This window comes from Puntigrus tetrazona, unplaced genomic scaffold, assembly GCF_018831695.1.
Source record: "Puntigrus tetrazona isolate hp1 unplaced genomic scaffold, ASM1883169v1 S000000003, whole genome shotgun sequence".
Lineage (NCBI taxonomy): Eukaryota > Metazoa > Chordata > Actinopteri > Cypriniformes > Cyprinidae > Puntigrus > Puntigrus tetrazona.
Window position 1 is genome coordinate 4,070,701 of NW_025047683.1, and position 17,500 is coordinate 4,088,200.

Consider the following 17,500-nt stretch of genomic DNA (forward strand, 5'->3'; position numbering starts at 1 on the left):
GGTCGTCTCGTCTGATCTGAGGTCGTTGTCGGATATGGGTTAGGAGGCGGCGCGCGCGCTGCTGCTGCTGCGGGCTGGCCTGAACAGGTCTCGTTCGCGCGCCGGGCAGGGCGCCCGAGGCGAGAGGCGGGCGCGAACCTCCGTTACGCGCGCGGGCGTCCGGCGGCGGAGGGCCGGGGGTCCACGTCGGGGCGGCGGAGGTGGCGAACACCCACGGAAGCCGCCGAGAGGAGGACGCCGCTCGGTCCCAGACGCCTGGGGGGACGCCGACCTCCCCCCCTCGTGGGAGGAAGCGGGGGCGCTCGACTCCGCCGAGGAGGCGTGCCCGTGGCGGTCTGCACTTGGGAGGGCGGAGGGGCGGGAAGCCCCCTGCGGCGCTCCAGCCGCGGGACCGGAGGTCGATCGATGGGAAGCGACCCTCAGACAGGCGTGGCCCGGGACGGACCGGGCCGCAAAGTGCGTTCGAAGTGTCGATGATCGATGTGTCCTGCAATTCACATTAGTTCTCGCAGCTGGCTGCGTTCTTCATCGACGCCTTACGAGCGGTGATCCACCGCTAAAGTCGTACTGCGTTTGAGTTTAGCGCCCGGGCGAGCCGAACTGCACAGGCTTGTGTGGGTTCAAAAATACAAAGGGGTCGTTCCCGGACGGCGCCCCGCGCGAGGGGACTTGAACCCACGGTCCCGAAGGCCTGCTGGGTACCCGCCGGGGGTTGGCAAAGCAAAGTCTTTCAGAGGCTCGCGGCCTCGGCCCCCACCCCGTGCCAAGGGGGTGGGGCGCTCGCGGTAGGTTGCTCAAGCCTCCGCGGGAGGTGCGTCAAGCCTCCCAGGAGCAGCGTTCCCTTCTCGCGGATCCCTCTCTCTCCGCCGTCTTAGGTTTTGTGCGGTTCTTTTGCCGTCTTGGATGTTTGGCGGCAGACCTCTCGGGCCACGGCCGCTGGAACATAGAGTAAAATAGGATAGAGGTTTTTTTACCCCGGACGGGCGCCCCTCCTTCGCGGGAGGAGACTTTGAACCCACGGTCCCGGAGGCCGTGCGGGTACCCGCCAGGGCCCCGGCTCGGCCCCCCGCCGCTGGAAAGCAGGGGGGCCCGCCGAGTGCAGCGACAGTCAAGTTCTCTCGGATCTCTCTCTCTCTCTCTCTCCGCCTTAGGTTTTTGTGCGGTTCTTTTTGCCGTTTTGGGTTTTTCGCGGCAGACCTCTCGGGCCACGGCCGCTGGATCATAGAGTAAAATAGGATAGAGGTTTTTACCCGGACAGGCGCTCCTCCTTCGCGGGAGGAGACTTTGAACCCACGGTCCCGGAGGCCGTGCGGGTACCCGCCAGGGCCCCGGCTCAGCCCCCCGCCGCTGGAAAGCAGGGGGGCCCGCCGAGTGCAGCGACAGTCAAGTTCTCTCGGATCTCTCTCTCTCTCTCCGCCTTAGGTTTTGTGCGGTTCTTTTGCCGTTTTGGGTTTTGGCGGCAGACCTCTCGGGCCACGGCCGCTGGATCATAGAGTAAAATAGGATAGAGGTTTTTTTTACCCCGGACGGGCGCCCCTCCTTCGCGGGAGAGACTTTGAACCACGGTCCCGGAGGCCGTGCGGGTACCCGCCAGGGCCCGGCTCGGCCCCCGCCGCTGGAAAGCAGGGGGCCCGCCCGAGTGCAGCGACAGTCATGGCGCTCGCGGTAGGTTGCTCAAGCCTCCGCGGGAGGTGCGTCAAGCCTCCCAGAACGGCGTTCCCTTCTCGCGGATCTCTCTCTCTCCGCCGTCTTAGGTTTTTGTGCGGTTCTTTTTGCCGTCTTGGGTTTTTGGCGGCAGACCTCTCGGGCCACGGCCGCTGGATCATAGAGTAAAATAGGATAGAGGTTTTTACCCGGACGGGCGCCCCTCGCCGCGGGAGAGACTTTGAACCACGGTCCCGGAGGCCGTGCGGGTACCCGCCAGGGCCCGGCTCAGCCCCGCCGCTGGAAGCGGGGGCGCCAGTCTGGCGACAGTCAAGTTCCTTTTTTTTTTTTTTCTTATCGCGCTCTGCGCTTTCGCTTCGGTGCTCCGGAGGAGGCGCGCCGGGCCGCCCGGCCTCTGCGCGCACCGGGCTTGAGGCGGGGAGGTGGGCTAGGCCTCCCCGCCCGAAGCGGTTCGCTTTGGATCGGGCGGGCGATAATGATCCTTCCGCGGGTTCACCTCACGGAAACCTTATTACGACTTTTACTTCCTCTAGATAGTCAAGTTTGATCGTCTTCCCGGCGCTCCATGAGCCCCATGAGGGGGCCCGGCGAGGCGGTCCGAGAACCTCACTAAACCATCCAATCGGTAGTAGCGCGGGCGGTGTGTACAAAGGGCAGGGACTTAATCAGCGCGAGCTTATGACCGCGCTTACTGGGAATTCCTCGTTGATGGGAAATAGTTTCAATCCCCAGTCCCGATCACGGCGGGGTTCAGCGGGTTACCCGCGCCTCTCGGCGCAGGGTAGACCTGCGCTGATCCGCCCCATTAATGCGCGCGTGCAGCCCGGACATCTAAGGGCATCACAGACCTGTTATTGCTCCATCTCGCGTGGCTGAGCGCCACTTGTCCCTCTAAGAAGTTTTTGGCGCCGACCCAAGTGGCGCGCCACTATTTGTAAGCGAGTCTCGTTCGTTATCGGAATGAACCAGACAAATCGCTCCACCAACTAAAACGGCCATGCACCACCACCCACAGAATCGAGAAAGAGCTATCAATCTGTCAATCCTTTCCGTGTCCGGGCGGGTGAGGTTTCCGTGTTGAGTCAAATTAAGCCGCAGGCTCCACTCCTGGTGGTGCCCTTCCGTCAATTCCTTTAAGTTTCAGCTTTGCAACCATACTCCCCGGAACCCAAAGACTCGTGGTTTCCCATGCGCTGCCAGCGGGTCATGGGAATAACGCGCGCGGATCGCGGGTCGGCATCGTTCTGGTCGGAACTACGGCGGTATCTGATCGTCTTGAACCTCCGACTTTCGTTCTTGATTAATGAAAACATTCTTGGCAAATGCTTTCGCTTTCGTCCGTCTTGCGCCGGTCCAAGAATTTCACCTCTAAGCGGCGCCAATCGAAATACCCCGGCCGTCCTCTTAATCATGGCTCCGGGTTCCAGAAACCCACAAAATAGAACCGAGTCCTATTCCATTATTCCTAGCTGCGGTATTCAGCGGCGGCTCTCGCCTGCTTTGAACACTCTAATTTTTCAAAGTAAGCGCTTTGGGCCCCTCGGACCGGACACCCAGCCAAGGGCATCCGGGGGGCGCCTCGAGGCAGGGACCTGGGACGGGCGGTGGCTCGCCTCTCGGCGGACCGCCAGCCAGATCCCGAGATCCAACTACGAGCTTTTTAACTGCAGCAACTTTAATATACGCTATTGGAGCTGGAATTACCGCGGCTGCTGGCACCAGACTTGCCCTCCAATGGGTCCTCGCCCATGTGTTTAAGATACGCTCATTCCAATTACAGGGCCTCGAAAGAGACCTGTATTGACCACCGTCACTACCTCTCCGAGTCGGAAATGGGTAATTTGCGCGCCTGCTGCCTTCCTTGGATGTGGTAGCCGTTTCTCAGGCTCCCTCTCCGGAATCGAACCCTGATTCCCCGTCACCCGTGGTCACCATGGTAGGCGCCTGATGTACCATCGAAAGTTGATAGGGCAGACACTCGAATGAATCGTCGCCGCCGCGGAAGGGCGAGCGATCGGCCCGAGGTTATCTAGAGTCACCAAAGGTACCGGGTCCGGGGGGACGGATCCCCCCGGGGGGCCCGGATGGGTTTTGGATCTGATAAATGCACGCGTCCCTAGCCTCCGCCCCCCGCGAGGAGAGGCGGTCGGCCCGGTCGGCGCTCGTTTGCATGTATTAGCTCTGGAATTGCCACAGTTATCCAAGTACCGGGTGGAGCGATCAAAGGGACCATAACTGATTTAATGAGCCATTCGCAGTTTCACTGTACCGGCCGTGTGCACTTAGACCTGCATGGCTTAATCTTTGAGACAAGCATATGTTACTGGCAGGATCAACCAGGTAACCCCCTGTGGGTCGTAGGGACCAACCGACGCGAAGCGCGTTTTTGCCTACACACGGGTCTCAGTCCGCCTGAGGAGGGGGCCTGGGCAGACCCCGCTTGGACCCTCGGCTAAGACCGGCCGCTCATAGGGGCGACGCGCGGCTCGAACCTTCCCCCGGCGGGGTCGCCGTTTTTCGGGGTGGGTGGCCGCTGGGATCGCGGCCGACGCTCGGAAAAGTGTGTTTCACGGGGACGGGGGGGTACCCGCCGCGGCGTCGCCGGGACGCGTCGCGTTCTGCCCCTCCACGCCCGCCGGTGACGGACCTCTGCGCTCTGACCGGCCGTCTAGGCCTCCCTCCGAAGGGTTCGGCGCCTTCCCTCGGGCTGAGGGGGGCCTGCTCGTAACGAACGTCCAAATTGCCCGGGCGCGGCGTGCTGTCAAAGCCCAAACGTAAACCCATTGCACGCCGTGCCTGCCAGGCACTCCCGACCCATAGCGGCCAGCGGGGCTGGCGGGTGGGAATCTAGGCTAGAGGCGCGCTTTCGCGCTCAATCGATCACGTTCCGGGCGAGGGCGCTCTCGCCGTCGAGCGTCCTCTCTCGGCGTCTGTGTCCGTGTTTCAGGTGAAGCGTTCGATAGCTCCCTCGCCCCGGAGCTTCAGAAAGATTGCGTTCAAAACCTAAGTCGATATGGACTTAGTCGTTTTTTCGACTTTTTTTCGCTCAGAGACTAAGTCCACAAAAACACGCGTTCACCGAAATCGTGTACCCATGTAAAAGTTGCTCCTGTGTAGCGGCCACCTCCAGGGTCGCGGGAAAATTTGAATCATGCGGGGGAGGCCTCTCGGTCGGCCTGACTCGGAGCCTCGGAGAGGTATGGAAGTCGGACCTTTCCCGAAGTTGGACTTAGTGCAATTTTGAAACGAAAATCATCCAGGCGCTTCATCCGACCGATCGAGTCCGGGTTAAGTGCGCCTTCGGACGCTTTCCCACTCGACCCCCGCCGTCCTGGAGGAAATTTTTTTTCGTTCAAAACCTAAGTCCAAACATCCAGGCGCTTCATCCGACCCGATCGAGTCCGGGTTAAGTCGCCTTCGGACGCTTTCCCACTCGACCCCGCCGTCCTGGAGAAATTTTTTCGTTCAAAACCTAAGTCCAAACATCCAGGCGCTTCATCCGACCGATCGAGTCCGGGTTAAGTCGCCTTCGGACGCTTTCCCCCCTCGACCCCGCCGTCCTGGAGAAATTTTTTCGTTCAAAACCTAAGTCCAAACATCCAGGCGCTTCATCCGACCGATCGAGTCCGGGTTAAGTCGCCTTCGGGCGCTTTCCCACTCGACCCCCGCCGTCCTGGAGAAATTTTTTCGTTCAAAACCTAAGTCCAAACATCCAGGCGCTTCATCCGACCGATCGAGTCCGGGTTAAGTCGCCTTCGGGCGCTTTCCCACTCGACCCCGCCGTCCTGGAGAAATTTTTTCGTTCAAAACCTAAGTCCAAACATCCAGGCGCTTCATCCGACCGATCGAGTCCGGGTTAAGTGCGCCTTCGGGCGCTTTCCCACTCGACCCCGCCGTCCTGGAGAAATTTTTGCGTTCAAAACCTAAGTCCAAACATCCAGGCGCTTCATCCGACCGATCGAGTCCGGGTTAAGTCGCCTTCGGACGCTTTCCCACTCGACCCCGCCGTCCTGGAGAAATTTTTGCGTTCAAAACCTAAGTCCAAACATCCAGGCGCTTCATCCGACCGATCGAGTCGGGTTAAGTCGCCTTCGGGCGCTTTCCCACTCGACCCCCGCCGTCCTGGAGAAATTTTTTTGCTTTCAAAACCTAAGTCCAGACATCCAGGCGCTTCATCCAGCGATCTCGGCCGGGTTAAGTGCGACTTCTCGGACGCTTTCCCACTCGACCCCGGTCTCCCTGGAGAAATTTTTTTCGTTCAAAACCTAAGTCCAAACATCCAGGCGCATATTTCAGGCGATCTCGGCGGGTTAAGTGCGACTTCGGACGCTTTCCCACTCGACCCCGCCACCCTGGAGAAATTTTTTGCTTTCAAAACCTAAGTCCAAACATCCAGGCGCATATTTCAGGCGATCTCGGGCGGGTTAAGTCGACTTCGGGCGCTTTCCCACTCGACCCCGCCACCCTGGAGAAATTTTTTGCTTTCAAAACCTAAGTCCAAACATCCAGGCGCATATTTCAGGCGATCTCGGCGGGTTAAGTGCGACTTCGGGCGCTTTCCCACTCGACCCCGCCACCCTGGAGGAGATTTTTTTGCTTTCAAAACCTAAGTCCAAACATCCAGGCGCATATTTCAGCCGATCTCGGCGGGTTAAGTCGCGACTTCTCGGGCGCTTTCCCACTCGACCCCCTCCACCCTGGAGGTATTTTTAAGCGTTCAAAACCTAAGTCCAGACATCCAGGCGCATATTTCAGGCGATCTCGGCGGGTTAAGTGCGACTTCGGGCGCTTTCCCACTCGACCCCGCCACCCTGGAGGATTTTTTTGCTTTCAAAACCTAAGTCCAAACATCAGGCGCATATTTCAGGCGATCTCGGCGGGTTAAGTGCGACTTCGGGCGCTTTCCCACTCGACCCCGCCACCCTGGAGGATTTTTTTGCTTTCAAAACCTAAGTCCAGACATCCAGGCGCATATTTCAGCCCGATCTCGGCGGGTTAAGTCGACTTCTCGGGCGCTTTCCCACTCGACCCCCTCCACCCTGGAGGTATTTTTTAAGCGTTCAAAACCTAAGTCCAGACATCCAGGCGCATATTTCAGGCGATCTCGGCGGGTTAAGTGCGACTTTCGGGCGCTTTCCCTCGACCCCGCCACCCTGGAGGATTTTTTTTTGCTTTCAAAACCTAAGTCCAAACATCCAGGCGCATATTTCAGCCGATCTCGGCCGGGTTAAGTGCGACTTCTCGGACGCTTTCCCACTCGACCCCCTCCACCCTGGAGGATTTTTAAGCGTTCAAAACCCTCGTCCAGACATCCAGGCGCTCGTTACAGCCGATCAAGGCGGGTTAAGGCGACTTCTCGGACACACATTCACGAACCCCGTGTCTGGATTTCAATTTTCCAAAGGGCCTGGGCTCACACATTAACCCCAACGCAGTAACACTTTAATGGGCATCGTTTTATTTCATTCTCGCCCTGGATGAATGTTTTACAAAGGGCCTGCGCTCACAGACTAACCCTACACACTAACACCTTATTGGGCATAATTTTTTTTCTATAAAGGCCCTGGATGAATGTTTTCTATATAAGGCCTGCGCTCACAGACTAACCCCATCACAATAACACTTATGTGGGCATGATTTTATTCTATAAAGGCCCTGGATGAATGTTTTCTATAAGGCCTGCGCTCACAGACTAACCCCATCACAATAACACTTATTTGGGCATGATTTTATTTAAAAAGGCCCTGGATGAATGTTTTCTACAAAGGCCTGCGCTCACAGACTAACCCGACACAGTAGCGCCTTATTGGGCATGATTTTATTTAATAAAGGCCCTGGAGGAATGTTTTCTATAAGGCCTGCACTCACAGACTAACCCCATCACAATAACACTTATTTGGGCATGATTTTATTCTATAAAGGCCCTGGATGAATGTTTTCTATAAGGCCTGCGCTCACAGACTAACCCTATCACAATAACACTTATTTGGGCATGATTTTATTTAATAAAGGCCCTGGATGAATGTTTTCTATAAGGCCTGCGCTCACAGACTAACCCCATCACAATAACACTTATTTGGGCATGATATTATTTAATAAAGGCCCTGGATGAATGTTTTACAAAGGGCCTGCGCTCACAGACTAACCCTACACAGTAACACCTTATTGGGCATGATTTTATTTAATAGAGACCCTGGATGAATGTTTTCTATAAGGCCTGCGCTCACAGACTAACCCCATCACAATAACACTTATTTGGGCATGATTTTATTTAATAAAGGCCCTGGATGAATGTTTTCTATAAGGCCGCGCTCACAGACTAACCTAACCTAACCTAACCTAACCTAACCTAACCTAACCTAACCTAACCTAACCTAACCTAACCTAACCTAACCTAACCTAACCTAACCTAACCTAACCTAACCTAACCTAACCTAACCTAACCTAACCTAGCCTAACCTAACCTAACCCTAACCTAACCTAACCTAACCTAGCCTAGCCTAACCTAACCTAACCTAACCTAACCTAACCTAACCTAACCTTATTGGGCATGATTTTACTCTATAAAGGCCTGGGTGACAGTTTTACACAGGGCCTGGGGTCACAGACTAACCCCATCACAATAGCACTTATTTGGGCATGTTTTTATTTAATAAAGGCCCTGATTGAATGTTTTCTATAAGGCCTGCGCTCACAGACTAACCCGACACAGTAACGCTTCATTGGGCATGATTTTATTTAATAAAGGCCCTGGAACAATGTTTTCTATAAGGCCTGCGCTCACAGACTAACCCGACACAGTAACTCTTTGTTGGGCATGATTTTACTTAATAAAGGCCCTGGAAAAATGTTTTCTATAAGGCCTGCGCTCACAGACTAACCCGACACAGTGCGCTTTATTGGGCATGATTTTATTTAATAAAGGCCCTGGAAAAAATGTTTTCTATAAGGCCTGCGCTCACAGACTAACCCGACACAGTGCGCTTCATTGGGCATGATTTTATTTAATAAAGGCCCTGGAACAATGTTTTCTATAAGGCCTGCGCTCACAGACTAACCCGACACAGTAACTCTTTGTTGGGCATGATTTTTACTTAATAAAGGCCCTGGAAAAATGTTTTCTATAAGGCCTGCGCTCACAGACTAACCCGACACAGTGCGCTTTGTGGGCATGATTTTATTTAATAAAGGCCCTGGAAAAAATGGTTTCTATAAGGCCTGCGCTCACAGACTAACCCGACACAGTAACGCTTCATTGGGCATGATTTTATTTAATAAAGGCCCTGGATGACAGTTTTCTTTAAGGCCTGCGCTCACAGACTAACCCGACACATTAACGCTTTATTGGGCATGATTGTATTTAATAAAGGCCCTGGATGAATGTTTTCTATAAGGCCTGCGCTCACAGACTAACCCGACACAGTAACTCTTCATTGGGCATGATTTTATTTAATAAAGGCCCTCGATGAATGTTTTGTATAAGGCCTGCCCTCACAGACTAACCCGACACAGTAACTCTTTATTGGGCGTGATTTTATTTAATAAAGGCCCTGGAAAAATGTTTTCTATAAGGCCTGCGCTCACAGACTGACCCGACACAGTAACTCTTTATTGGGCATGATTTTATTTAATAAAGGCCCTCGATGAATGTTTTCTATAAGGCCTGCGCTCACTGACTAACCCCCGTTACAATAACACTCTTATGGGCATGATTTTATTTAATTAAGGCCCTGGATGACAGTTTTCTTTAAGGCCTACCCTCACAGACTAACCCGACACAGTAACTCTTTATTGGGCGTGATTTTATTTAATAAAGGCCCTGGAAAAATGTTTTCTATAAGGCCTGCGCTCACAGACTAACCCGACACAATGCGCTTTATTGGGCGTGATTTTATTTAATAAAGGCCCTCGATGAATGTTTTCTATAAGGCCTGCGCTCACAGACTAACCCGACACAGTAACTCTTTATTGGGCGTGATTTTATTTAATAAAGGCCCTGGAAAAATGTTTTCTATAAGGCCTGCGCTCACAGACTGACCCGACACAGTAACTCTTTATTGGGCATGATTTTATTTAATAAAGGCCCTCGATGAATGTTTTCTATAAGGCCTGCGCTCACTGACTAACCCCCGTTACAATAACACTCTTATGGGCATGATTTTATTTAATTAAGGCCCTGGATGACAGTTTTCTTTAAGGCCTACCCTCACAGACTAACCCGACACAGTAACTCTTTATTGGGCGTGATTTTATTTAATAAAGGCCCTGGAAAAATGTTTTCTATAAGGCCTGCGCTCACAGACTAACCCGACACAGTGCGCTTTATTGGGCGTGATTTTATTTAATAAAGGCCCTGGAAAAATGTTTTCTATAAGCACTGCGCTCACTGACTAACCCCGTTACAATAACACTCTTATGGGCATGATTTTATTTAATAAAGGCCCTGGATGACAGTTTTCTTTAAGGCCTGCGCTCACAGACTAACCCGACACAGTAACTCTTTGTTGGGCATGATTTTACTTAATAAAGGCCCTGGAAAAATGTTTTCTATAAGGCCTGCGCTCACAGACTAACCCGACACAGTTGCGCTTTATTGGGCATGATTTTATTTAATAAAGGCCCTGGAAAAATGTTTTCTATAAGGCCTGCGCTCACAGACTAACCCGACACAGTGCGCTTTATTGGGCATGATTTTATTTAATAAAGGCCCTGGATAAATGTTTTCTTTAAGGCCTGCGCTCACAGACTAACCCCGTTACAATAACACTCTTATGGGCATGATTTTATTTAATAAAGGCCCTGGATGACAGTTTTCTTTAAGGCCTGCCCTCACAGACTAACCCGACACAGTAACTCTTTATTGGGCGTGATTTTATTTAATAAAGGCCCTGGAAAAATGTTTTCTATAAGGCCTGCGCTCACAGACTAACCCGACCCATTAACTCTTTGTGGGCATGATTTTATTTAATAAAGGCCCTCGATGAATGTTTTCCATAAGGCCTGCGCTCACAGACTAACCCGTCACAATAACACAGATTTGGGTATGATTTTATTTATTAAAGGCCCTGGATGAATGTTTTCTACAAAGGCCTGCGCTCACAGACTCGCCCGTTAAAGCAGCGCGCGCGCAGGGCACGAATTTCAGAGTTTTTAGAAAAAAAAAAAAAAAAAAAAAAAAAAAAATTAAAGTTGATGTAAAAAGTTGCTCCTGGGTAAGCGGCCACCTCCGGGGTCGCGGTGAAATTTGAATCGTGCCCGGGAAGAGGCCTCTCGGTCGGCCTGACTCGGAGCCTCGGAGGTATGGAAGTCGGACCTTTCCCGAAGTTGGACTTAGTGCAATTTTGAAGCGAAAATCATCCAGGCGCATATTTCAGCCGATCTCAGCCGGGTTAAGTGCGACTTCTCGGACGCTTTTCCACTCGACCCGGCCTCCCTGGAGAAATTTTTTCGTTCAAAACCTAAGTCCAAACATCCAGGCGCATATTTCAGCCGATCTCAGCGGGTTAAGTGCGACTTCTCGGGGCGCTTCCCACTCGACCCGGCCTCCCTGGAGAAATTTTTTCGTTCAAAACCTAAGTCCAAACATCCAGGCGCATATTTCAGCCGATCTCGGCGGGTTAAGTGCGACTTCTCGGGCGCTTTCCCACTCGACCCGGCCTCCCTGGAGGAATTTTTTCGTTCAAAACCTAAGTCCAAACATCCAGGCGCATATTTCAGCGATCTCGGCGGGTTAAGTGCGACTTCTCGGGCGCTTTCCACTCGACCCCCGCCGTCCTGGAGAAATTTTTTCGTTCAAAACCTAAGTCCAAACATCCAGGCGCTTCATCCGACCGATCGAGTCCGGGTTAAGTGCGCCTTCGGGACGCTTTCCCACTCGACCCCGCCGTCCTGGAGAAATTTTTGCGTTCAAAACCTAAGTCCAAACATCCAGGCGCTTCATCCGACCCGATCGAGTCCGGGTTAAGTCGCGCCTTTCGGCGCTTTCCCACTCGACCCCCGCCGTCCTGGAGAAATTTTTGCGTTCAAAACCTAAGTCCAAACATCCAGGCGCTTCATCCGACCGATCGAGTCCGGGTTAAGTCGCCTTTCGGACGCTTTCCCACTCGACCCCGCCGTCCTGGAGAAATTTTTGCGTTCAAAACCTAAGTCCAAACATCCAGGCGCTTCATCCGACCCGATCGAGTCCGGGTTAAGTCGCCTTCGGGCGCTTTCCCACTCGACCCCGCCGTCCTGGAGAAATTTTTGCGTTCAAAACCTAAGTCCAAACATCCAGGCGCTTCATCCGACCGATCGAGTCCGGGTTAAGTCGCCTTCGGACGCTTTCCCACTCGACCCCGCCGTCCTGGAGAAATTTTTTTGCTTTCAAAACCTAAGTCCAGACATCCAGGCGCTTCATCCAGCGATCTCGGCGGGTTAAGTCGCGACTTCTCGGGCGCTTTCCCACTCGACCCGGTCTCCCTGGAGAAATTTTTTCGTTCAAAACCTAAGTCCAAACATCCAGGCGCATATTTCAGGCGATCTCGGCGGGTTAAGTGCGACTTCGGGCGCTTTCCACTCGACCCCGCCACCCTGGAGAAATTTTTTGCTTTCAAAACCTAAGTCCAAACATCCAGGCGCATATTTCAGGCGATCTCGGCGGGTTAAGTCGACTTCGGGCGCTTTCCCACTCGACCCCGCCACCCTGGAGAAATTTTTTGCTTTCAAAACCTAAGTCCAAACATCCAGGCGCATATTTCAGGCGATCTCGGCGGGTTAAGTCGACTTCCGGACGCTTTCCCACTCGACCCCGCCACCCTGGAGGATTTTTTTGCTTTCAAAACCTAAGTCCAAACATCCAGGCGCATATTTCAGCCGATCTCGGCGGGTTAAGTCGCGACTTCTCGGGCGCTTCCCACTCGACCCCCTCCACCCTGGAGGTATTTTTAAGCGTTCAAAACCTAAGTCCAGACATCCAGGCGCATATTTCAGGCGATCTCGGCGGGTTAAGTGCGACTTCGGGCGCTTTCCCACTCGACCCCGCCACCCTGGAGGATTTTTTGCTTTCAAAACCTAAGTCCAAACATCCAGGCGCATATTTCAGGCGATCTCGGCGGGTTAAGTCGACTTCGGGCGCTTTCCCACTCGACCCCGCCACCCTGGAGGATTTTTTTGCTTTCAAAACCTAAGTCCAGACATCCAGGCGCATATTTCAGCGATCTCGGCGGGTTAAGTCTGCGACTTCTCGGGCGCTTTCCCTCGACCCCCTCCACCCTGGAGGTATTTTTAAGCGTTCAAAACCTAAGTCCAGACATCCAGGCGCATATTTCAGGCGATCTCGGCGGGTTAAGTGCGACTTCGGGCGCTTCCCACTCGACCCCGCCACCCTGGAGGATTTTTTTGCTTTCAAAACCTAAGTCCAAACATCCAGGCGCATATTTCAGCCGATCTCGGCGGGTTAAGTCGCGACTTCTCGGGGCGCTTTCCCACTCGACCCCCTCCACCCTGGAGGATTTTTAAGCGTTCAAAACCTCGTCCAGACATCCAGGCGCTCGTTACAGCCGATCAAGGCGGGTTAAAAGCGACTTCTCGGGACACACATTTACGAACCCCGTGTCTGGATTTCAATTTTCCAAAGGGCCTGGGCTCACACATTACTAACCAACGCAGTAACACTTTAATGGGCATCGTTTTATTTCATTCTCGCCCTGGATGAATGTTTTACAAAGGGCCTGCGCTCACAGACTAACCCTACACACTAACACCTTATTGGGCATAATTTTTTTCTATAAAGGCCCTGGATGAATGTTTTCTATAAGGCCTGCGCTCACAGACTAACCCCATCACAATAACACTTATGTGGGCATGATTTTATTCTATAAAGGCCCTGGATGAATGTTTTCTATAAGGCCTGCGCTCACAGACTAACCCCATCACAATAACACTTATTTGGGCATGATTTTATTTAAAAAGGCCCTGGATGAATGTTTTCTACAAAGGCCTGCGCTCACAGACTAACCCGACACAGTAGCGCCTTATTGGGCATGATTTTTATTTAATAAAGGCCCTGGAGGAATGTTTTCTATAAGGCCTGCACTCACAGACTAACCCCATCACAATAACACTTATTTGGGCATGATTTTATTCTATAAAGGCCCTGGATGAATGTTTTCTATAAGGCCTGCGCTCACAGACTAACCCTATCACAATAACACTTATTTGGGCATGATTTTATTTAATAAAGGCCCTGGATGAATGTTTTCTATAAGGCCTGCGCTCACAGACTAACCCCATCACAATAACACTTATTTGGGCATGATATTATTTAATAAAGGCCCTGGATGAATGTTTTACAAAGGGCCTGCGCTCACAGACTAACCCTACACAGTAACACCTTATTGGGCATGATTTTATTTAATAGAGACCCTGGATGAATGTTTTCTATAAGGCCTGCGCTCACAGACTAACCCCATCACAATAACACTTATTTGGGCATGATTTTATTTAATAAAGGCCCTGGATGAATGTTTTCTATAAGGCCGCGCTCACAGACTAACCTAACCTAACCTAACCTAACCTAACCTAGCCTAACCTACCTACCTAACCTAACCTAACCTAACCTAACCTAACCTAACCTAACCTAACCTAACCTAACCTAACCTAACCTAACCTAACCTAACCTAGCCTAACCTAACCTAACCTAACCTAACCTAACCTAACCTAACCCTAACCTAACCTAACCTAACCTAACTAACTAACCTAACCTAACCTTATTGGGCATGATTTTACTCTATAAAGGCCCTGGGTGACAGTTTTACACAGGGCCTGGGGTCACAGACTAACCCCATCACAATAGCACTTATTTGGGCATGTTTTATTTAATAAAGGCCCTGATTGAATGTTTTCTATAAGGCCTGCGCTCACAGACTAACCCGACACAGTAGCGCTTCATTGGGCATGATTTTATTTAATAAAGGCCCTGGAACAATGTTTTCTATAAGGCCTGCGCTCACAGACTAACCCGACACAGTAACTCTTTGTTGGGCATGATTTTCTTAATAAAGGCCCTGGAAAAATGTTTTCTATAAGGCCTGCGCTCACAGACTAACCCGACACAATGCGCTTTGTGGGCATGATTTTATTTAATAAAGGCCCTGGAAAAAATGTTTTCTATAAGGCCTGCGCTCACAGACTAACCCGACACAGTGCGCTTCATTGGGCATGATTTTATTTAATAAAGGCCCTGGAACAATGTTTTCTATAAGGCCTGCGCTCACAGACTAACCCGACACAGTAACTCTTTGTTGGGCATGATTTTTTACTTAATAAAGGCCCTGGAAAAATGTTTTCTATAAGGCCTGCGCTCACAGACTAACCCGACACAGTGCGCTTTATTGGGCATGATTTTATTTAATAAAGGCCCTGGAAAAAATGGTTTCTATAAGGCCTGCGCTCACAGACTAACCCGACACAGTAGCGCTTCATTGGGCATGATTTTATTTAATAAAGGCCCTGGATGACAGTTTTCTTTAAGGCCTGCGCTCACAGACTAACCCGACACATTGCGCTTTATTGGGCATGATTGTATTTAATAAAGGCCCTGGATGAATGTTTTCTATAAGGCCTGCGCTCACAGACTAACCCGACACAGTAACTCTTCATTGGGCATGATTTTATTTAATAAAGGCCCTCGATGAATGTTTTGTATAAGGCCTGCCCTCACAGACTAACCCGACACAGTAACTCTTTATTGGGCGTGATTTTATTTAATAAAGGCCCTGGAAAAATGTTTTCTATAAGGCCTGCGCTCACAGACTGACCCGACACAGTAACTCTTTATTGGGCATGATTTTATTTAATAAAGGCCCTCGATGAATGTTTTCTATAAGGCCTGCGCTCACTGACTAACCCCCGTTACAATAACACTCTTATGGGCATGATTTTATTTAATTAAGGCCCTGGATGACAGTTTTCTTTAAGGCCTACCCTCACAGACTAACCCGACACAGTAACTCTTTATTGGGCGTGATTTTATTTAATAAAGGCCCTGGAAAAATGTTTTCTATAAGGCCTGCGCTCACAGACTAACCCGACACAGTGCGCTTTATTGGGCGTGATTTTATTTAATAAAGGCCCTCGATGAATGTTTTTCTATAAGGCCTGCGCTCACAGACTAACCCGACACAGTAACTCTTTATTGGGCGTGATTTTATTTAATAAAGGCCCTGGAAAAATGTTTTCTATAAGGCCTGCGCTCACAGACTGACCCCGACACAGTAACTCTTTATTGGGCATGATTTTATTTAATAAAGGCCCTCGATGAATGTTTTCTATAAGGCCTGCGCTCACTGACTAACCCCCGTTACAATAACACTCTTATGGGCATGATTTTATTTAATTAAGGCCCTGGATGACAGTTTTCTTTAAGGCCTACCCTCACAGACTAACCCGACACAGTAACTCTTTATTGGGCGTGATTTTATTTAATAAAGGCCCTGGAAAAATGTTTTCTATAAGGCCTGCGCTCACAGACTAACCCGACACAATGCGCTTTATTGGGCGTGATTTTATTTAATAAAGGCCCTGGAAAAATGTTTTCTATAAGCACTGCGCTCACTGACTAACCCCGTTACAATAACACTCTTATGGGCATGATTTTATTTAATAAAGGCCCTGGATGACAGTTTTCTTTAAGGCCTGCGCTCACAGACTAACCCGACACAGTAACTCTTTGTTGGGCATGATTTTACTTAATAAAGGCCCTGGAAAAATGTTTTCTATAAGGCCTGCGCTCACAGACTAACCCGACACAGTGCGCTTTATTGGGCATGATTTTTTATTTAATAAAGGCCCTGGAAAAAATGTTTTCTATAAGGCCTGCGCTCACAGACTAACCCGACACAGTAGCGCTTTATTGGGCATGATTTTATTTAATAAAGGCCCTGGATAAATGTTTTCTTTAAGGCCTGCGCTCACAGACTAACCCCGTTACAATAACACTCTTATGGGCATGATTTTATTTAATAAAGGCCCTGGATGACAGTTTTCTTTAAGGCCTGCCCTCACAGACTAACCCGACACAGTAACTCTTTATTGGGCGTGATTTTATTTAATAAAGGCCCTGGAAAAATGTTTTCTATAAGGCCTGCGCTCACAGACTAACCCGACCCATTAACTCTTTATTGGGCATGATTTTATTTAATAAAGGCCCTCGATGAATGTTTTCCATAAGGCCTGCGCTCACAGACTAACCCGTCACAATAACACAGATTTGGGTATGATTTTATTTATTAAAGGCCCTGGATGAATGTTTTCTACAAAGGCCTGCGCTCACAGACTCGCCCGTTAAAGCAGCGGCGCGCGGGGGCACAATTTCAGAGTTTTTAGAAAAAAAAAAAAAAAAAAAAAAAAAAAAAAAAAAAAAAATTAAAGTTGATGTAAAAGTTGCTCCTGGGTAAGCGGCCACCTCCGGGGTCGCGGTGAAATTTGAATCGTGCCGGGAAGAGGCCTCTCGGTCGGCCTGACTCGGAGCCTCGGAGGTATGGAAGTCGGACCTTTCCCGAAGTTGGACTTAGTGCAATTTTGAAAGCGAAAATCATCCAGGCGCATATTTCAGCCGATCTCAGCCGGGTTAAGTGCGACTTCTCGGGCGCTTTCCACTCGACCCGGCCTCCCTGGAGAAATTTTTTCGTTCAAAACCTAAGTCCAAACATCCAGGCGCATATTTCAGGCGATCTCAGCGGGTTAAGTGCGACTTCTCGGGCGCTTTCCCCCTCGACCCGGCCTCCCTGGAGAAATTTTTTCGTTCAAAACCTAAGTCCAAACATCCAGGCGCATATTTCAGCCGATCTCGGCGGGT

The 17,500-nt window shown here is 50.8% G+C and overlaps 2 non-coding genes across 2 annotated transcripts in view; both read right to left on the minus strand.

The window, feature by feature from the left end:
- LOC122331984 overlaps positions 1–25 on the minus strand; it is a 4,024-nt gene extending 3,999 nt beyond the window's left edge. Inside the window, exon 1 of the ribosomal RNA XR_006248342.1 lies at positions 1–25. This exon is cut by the window's left edge and continues 3,999 nt beyond it. This is a non-coding gene — a ribosomal RNA (28S ribosomal RNA).
- Positions 26–413: 388 nt separating this feature from the next.
- On the minus strand, positions 414–564 carry LOC122331934. Its single transcript, XR_006248311.1, has one exon. It is a non-coding gene; the product is annotated as a 5.8S ribosomal RNA (ribosomal RNA).
- Positions 565–17,500: the final 16,936 nt, after the last annotated feature.